The sequence below is a fragment of the Petromyzon marinus genome, chromosome 36 (genome assembly GCF_048934315.1).
Source record: "Petromyzon marinus isolate PM22_M1 ecotype Great Lakes invasive population chromosome 36, UKy_Petmar_22M1.pri1.0, whole genome shotgun sequence".
Taxonomy (NCBI): domain Eukaryota; kingdom Metazoa; phylum Chordata; class Hyperoartia; order Petromyzontiformes; family Petromyzontidae; genus Petromyzon; species Petromyzon marinus.
This window is the reverse complement of record NC_133702.1, coordinates 11,584,304-11,591,119: the sequence shown is the minus strand read 5'-3', so window position 1 is coordinate 11,591,119 and position 6,816 is coordinate 11,584,304. Positions and strand designations below refer to the sequence as shown.

Below are 6,816 nucleotides of genomic sequence, written 5' to 3'. Positions count from 1 at the left end.
CTAGCCCGTGCCACGCCTGTTTAGCCCCCCCTATTTTCCTAAGCAGAAACTGCTTGGGCATGCAGTCGCTGGGCATGCGAGCTACATAACACGTCCAACGCAGCCTTGCCTGCCAGAGGAACTCACCGATGGGACTGTGTCCAGACCGTTCAAGGATATGTGAGCTCCTCACACAATCCAGTCTGCTTTAAACCCTGAATGTTTCACACCGGCGCAGATGTTCATTCAAGGGGTACACGTTTGGCAAGCGTTCAGAAGGCATAACTGTGGCCGAGATGACCCGGGGATTTCTATGTGCAGCGATAGGCCAGGTAGCTTCTAACAGCGTTAGGCAGCGAATGAAAATATCATGCCACTCGACTGATTTGGAGTGAGACCTCCGCTGACAAGGCGGTCAGAGGCAGGCCGCCTTCCCTCTGAAGTCGCTGCTCACGCAGATTCGTGGATACGCTGTTCCATTTTGGTCGGGATGATGGTGAGGCCCCCACCTCTTCGTGGCACCCTCCAGGTTTAGTGGCAGCAGCAGCAGCAGAGTCCCTGACTCATCCGAGTGAGCAGCAATTACCAGAACATCATCAGCAGCAGCATGCATAACACGATAATATTGGTGTTTTGGGTTCGCTCGCGTCAATATGAATGTGTCGTTAATCCCGCCACCACCCGACACAGCCAATTAGTAAGGTTTGTCACGTAAACAGAACGTAGCCAATTCGTTATGAGTACAGCACACCGCTTTGTTGGAGAGCAAATCCACAACATTTACAATCTGAGTACGACGTTTCGCCAGTAATTACAATGAGCTTCATCAGACGGACAGAGCAGATTTGTGCACAACACGGTGGACCCAATCGGGCAAACCATCTCCACGACCTCACCCCTGCATCGGTCAACTCCCCGTGGAGTTCCGTGCGTACCAGATGGACATTCCCATTGCTGCGGCCACGCACAGCGGCCTTCACAAGCACGTGGCCATTGGCGGTCAGGAAAATGTTGGGGGTGGTGGCGGGGGGGGGGGGGGGCGGGGGGCGGGCTTCTGCCTTCGCCAATTACTTCACTCGCAAAATAAAAGGTTCAGCAAATATTCAGATATAGTCCTGGGGGGGGGGGTGGGTGGGGGTCAATAGATTCTAAGCATGGCACTGCCGATCTGTGAACATGATGGATCAACTCCTCCCGTCAGCCCGGGTCCCCTGCGCCGTGGGCCACGCGCTGCCAAAAACAACGCACCGGGGGGGGGGGGGGGGGGGGTACGAGCCACGGTCCTGATGCGATGGCGCCCATTGACTACCGTGTTAGTATTCATCTTGATTTGAAGCTTTCGTGACTGCAGGAATCCATACTCTTTGGTTCTTTCGGTAAAGTCACGTGGGTAGAAAAATAAAATAGATCAAGACGTTTCGATCGCAACACAAGCCGTCGCCCTCAGGCGGAAAAAAAATAATCCAGCAGTAGAACAGCTGAACCAGCGAGAGAGCAGCTACAACAACAACACCAACAAGAGGTTATTTACGTGGCGATGGGCAAGCGAGCGGGGTCTGAGCTGGAAAGGAATTCCACCCCCGGACGCAAGCACCTCAGTTGTGTTATATAATTGTATTTTTTTAACCAGGTAAGGGCCCTACTGCGCTGCTATGTAGAGCTCTTTTTCAGCAGCAGGCCATTGTCCCTTACGGTACCTTGCTATCACAAATGATAGATAGCTCAAAGAAGTGACTTGTCTTCATCGAGTGGTAATTCATAGCAGGAGCCAAATACTCCTAAACGCGTGATGTTGATTCTAAATGTGGAGGGGAGCGGCGGTGGGGGGGACCCGGAGGGAAATCTACGGGGCCACGAGGACAGACAGAGAGACTTTTGACTTTAAACAACTTTTATTGCCGCCAGCAGCAACAGCACTGGAGGCGATTCCGATATGAAATACACAAAGTCACCAGCAACACAAATACACAAAGTCACCAGCAACACAAACACGCAAAGTCACCAGCAACACAAATACACAAAGTTACCAGCAACACAAACACGCAAAGTCACCAGCAACACAAATACACAAAGTCACCAGCAACACAAATACACAAAGTCACCAGCAACACAAATACACAAAGTCACCAGCAACACAACACACACAAAGTCACCAGCAACACAAACACACAAAGTCACCAGCAACACAAACACACAAAGTCACCCACAACACAAACACACAAAGTCACCAGCAACACAAACACACAAAGTCACCAGCAACACAAACACATAAAGTCACCAGCAACACAAACACACAAAGTCACCAGCAACACAAACACGCAAAGTCACCAGCAACACAAACACGCAACGTCACCAGCAACACAAACACACAAAGTCACCAGCAACACAAACACACAGTCACCAGCAACACGAATACACAAAGTCACAAGTAACACAAATACACAAAGTCACCAGCAACACAAACACAAAGTCACCAGCAACACAAATCCACAAAGTCATCAGCAACACAAATACACAAAGTCACCAGCAACACAAATACACAAAGTCACCAGCAATACAAATACACAAAGTCACCAGCAACACAAATGCACAAAGTCACCAGCAACACAAACGCACAAAGTCACCAGAAACACAAACACACAAAGTCACCAGCAACACAAACACACAAAGTCACCAGCAACACAAATACACAAAGTCACCAGCAACACAAACACACAAAGTCACCAGCAACACAAATACACAAAGTCACCAGCAACATAAATACACAAAAGTCGCCAGCAACACAAATACACAAAGTCACCAGCAACACAAATACACAAAGTCACCAGCAACACAAACACACAAAGTCACCAGCAATACAAACACACAAAGTCACCAGCAACACAAACACACAAAGTCACCAGCAACACAAACACACAAAGTCACCAGCAACACGAATACACAAAGTCACCAACAACACGAATACACAAAGTCACCAGCAACACAAACACACAAAGTCACCAGCAACACAAACACACAAAGTCACCAGCAACACAAACACACAAAATCACCAGCAACACAAACACACAAAGGCACCAGCAACACAAATACACAAAGTCACCAGCAACACGAATACACAAAGTCACCAGCAACACAAACACACAAAGTCACCAGCAACACAAACACACAAAGTCACCAGCAACACAAATACACAAAGTCACCAGCAACACAAATACCGCCAGCAGCAACAGCACTGGAGGCGATTCCGATATGAAACACACAAAGTCACCAGCAACACAAATACACAAAGTCACCAGCAACACAAACACACAGAGTCACCAGCAACACAAACGCACAAAGTCACCAGCAACACAAATACACAAAGTCACCAGCAACACAAACACACAAAGTCACCAGCAACACAAATACACAAAGTCACCAGCAACACAAACGCACAAAGTCACCAGCAACACAAATACACAAAGTCACCAGCAACACAAACACACAAAGCCACCAGCAACACAAACACACAAAGTCACCAGCGACACAAATACACAAAGTCACCAGCAACACAAATACACAAAGTCACCAGCGACACAAATACACAAAGTCACCAGCAACACAAACACACAAAGTCACCAGCAACACAAATACCGCCAGCAGCAACAGCACTGGAGGCGATTCCGATATGAAACACACAAAGTCACCAGCAACACAAATACACAAAGTCACCAGCAACACAAACACACAGAGTCACCAGCAACACAAACGCACAAAGTCACCAGCAACACAAACACACAAAGTCACCAGCAACACAAACACACAAAGTCACCAGCAACACAAATACACAAAGTCACCAGCAACACAAAGTCACCAGCAACACAAATACACAAAGTCACCAGCAACACAAACGCACAAAGTCACCAGCAACACAAATACACAAAGTCACCAGCAACACAAACGCACAAAGTCACCAGCAACACGAATACACAAAGTCACCAGCAACACGAATACACAAAGTCACCAGCAACACAAACGCACAAAGTCACCAGCAACACGAATACACAAAGTCACCAGCAACACGAATACACAAAGTCACCAGCAACACAAACACACAAAGTCACCAGCAACACGAATACACAAAGTCACCAGCAACACAAATGATCGCTATAAATCCACGCGCTTTGGCCCTAAATGCAGCGCGTACAACACGAAAGAAAAGTCACGTGGTGGTGGTGGTCATCGCGCGCGCCACGGTGACGAGCGAGCGCTTCAGAAGCGAGAGAGACACCGCAAACTCCAAGTATACAGCAGCAGGGCGTCAGAGTCGGGGGTCGAACCTCATCGGTGTACCAGGAGAAGCGGCAGGACAATGCCAACCGCAGCTGCAAACGATGACCAACGTGATCGCTTGCAATTTTAAAGCAGCTGACCTCAGACGCGGGCTATTGCGGGTTTGAATGAGGAGGGTGGTGACCACCTCACTCACTACCGCAGCAGCGGCAGCGTAGCGAGGATCTCAGAGGCGACAAAGCGATCGTCAGAGAGGACGGATCAGCTCCACGTTCACTCCTGCTGTCAAAAAACACACACACACAAAGACTAAGGTCCACCGTATAGCCTTTACCAGACTGTTGGGGCAAGTGCAGTTAGCAAGTGCTGTAAGGTGGGTGGCCAACACCACGCCCGGACCGCCTTTGTATCCCCAGTGGCGATGTTTACTACACACCGCGCCGGGTACTTATTTAAGGCTGAGTCGACCTAGGGGAGACCCATGACCGGTTCAGAAAATCGTCACTGGTGCTGTCCGTGAGCGGGGAATAGAACTCGGGCGGCGCGCTGACCACTACCGCTCCCCACAAACACACACAACAAAGCCCCCCACCACTCCTCCCCACCACTCCTCCCCACCACTCCTCCCCACCACCCCTCCCCACCACCCCTCCCCACCAGGTACTTATTTAAGACTGAGTTGACCTAGGGGTGTCCCAGGAAAGGTTATGGTAGCATTCTCCACTGAAATCGAACCCGGGTCACAGGGTTCATAGTTTAGTAGCACCCCTCGTACAGCCTTCACGGGCTGTTTGGCAAGTGGACAGACTGTGTGCAAACACTTTTGAAGGCCGGCACTGTGGCTCACGAGGGGGTGGGTGGGCAGCCAGCACCACGCCGGGCCGCCTTTGTCTCCCCAGTGACGATGTTTACATACCGCATCAGGTACTCATTTGAGACTGAGTTGACCTAGGGGAGGCACAGGACCGGTTCAGATATTCGTCACTGGTGTTGGTGGCCGTGAGCAAGTAATCGAACTCGGGTCGCCAGGTTCGTAGCGCAGGGCGCTAACCCCTACACTACCGTTCCCCACACACAAACACACACAAACACACACGCACAAACACACGCAAACACACACACACGCACATACACACACACACACGCAAACACACACAAACACACACACGCAAACAAACACACACACGCAAACACACACAAACACGCAAACACACACACGCACAAACACACACACAAACACGCACAAACACACGCAAACACAAACGCACACACAAACACGCAAACACACACACGCACAAACACACACACACGCACATACACACATGCAAACACACACGCACGCACAAACACACGAACACACAGACAAACAGAAAGACAAAGATCCCCGTACAGGCTTAGACTGTAGGGGCAAGTGCTGTTAGCGAGCACCTACACACACACAAACACACAAACACACACAAACACACACGCACACCAACACACAAACACACACACATGCCTACACACACACACAAACACACACATACCTACACACACAAACACACATACCTACACACGCATTCGTACACAAACACACATACCTACACACACACACAAACACACACACATACCTACACACGCATTTGTACACAAACACACGCGCGCTCACAGCAGCTTACCCACACCCACTCTCGCCCATCCCCCCCTCAACACTGCTCACCCACCCGCTCAGCACCCCCACACACCCCCCGTGCTCGCTGGCCGCCACTGTACGCACGGCACGGACGCGGTGCGCTCACTCGCCGTTCTCAGGCCGGGAGTCAGGTGCGACCGTGGCGCTGCTCCGACCTCCTCGTCGCCTCTCGTCCTGCCGCCTCCTCGCACTTCCACCAGGAATCCGGGAGGAGAAGCGATGAACTGGGCCGACATGTGTACGGTGGTTGGGGATGGAGCCGAGTTGTCAGGTTCGTGGCCGAGTTTGCAGGTGCACGCACAGGTGTGCCGACGCGCGTGTGTGTGTGTGTACAGGTGCGTGCAGGTAGGCGTGTGTTGTGGTAGTGTGTTCGTGCACGCGCGTGTGTGTGTGTACAGGTGCGTGCAGGTAGGCGTGTGTTGTGGTAGTGTGTTCGTGCACGCGCGTGTGTGTGTGTACAGGTGCGTGCAGGTAGGCGTGTGTTGTGGTAGTGTGTTCGTGCACGCGCGTGTGTGTGTGTACAGGTGCGTGCAGGTAGGCGTGTGTTGTGGTAGTGTGTTCGTGCACGCGCGTGTGTGTGTGCATAGGTTAGTTTATGAGTATGCGTATGTAGGAGTGCGTGCTCCGGTGTGTGTGTGTTCGTGTAAGAGTGTGTGTTTGTTCGTGTAAGAGTGTGTGTTCGTGTAAGAGTGTGTGTGTATGTGTGTGTTCGTGTAAGGGTGTGTGTGTAGGTTTGTGTAAGGGTGTGTGTGTATGTGTGTGTTCGTGTAAGTGGAGAGCGGTAGTGTAGCGGTTAGCGCGCTGCGCTATGAACCTGGCGACCCGGGTTCGATTCCCGCTCACGGCCAACACCCGTAACGATTATCTGAACCGGTCCCGGGCCTCCCCTAGGT

The 6,816-nt window shown here is 51.0% G+C and overlaps 1 pseudogene; it reads left to right on the top strand.

The window, feature by feature from the left end:
• The first annotated feature begins 4,957 nt into the window (after positions 1-4,957).
• The window catches only part of LOC116949271 (peroxisome proliferator-activated receptor delta-like), a 34,157-nt pseudogene continuing 32,298 nt past the window's right edge, over positions 4,958-6,816 (top strand).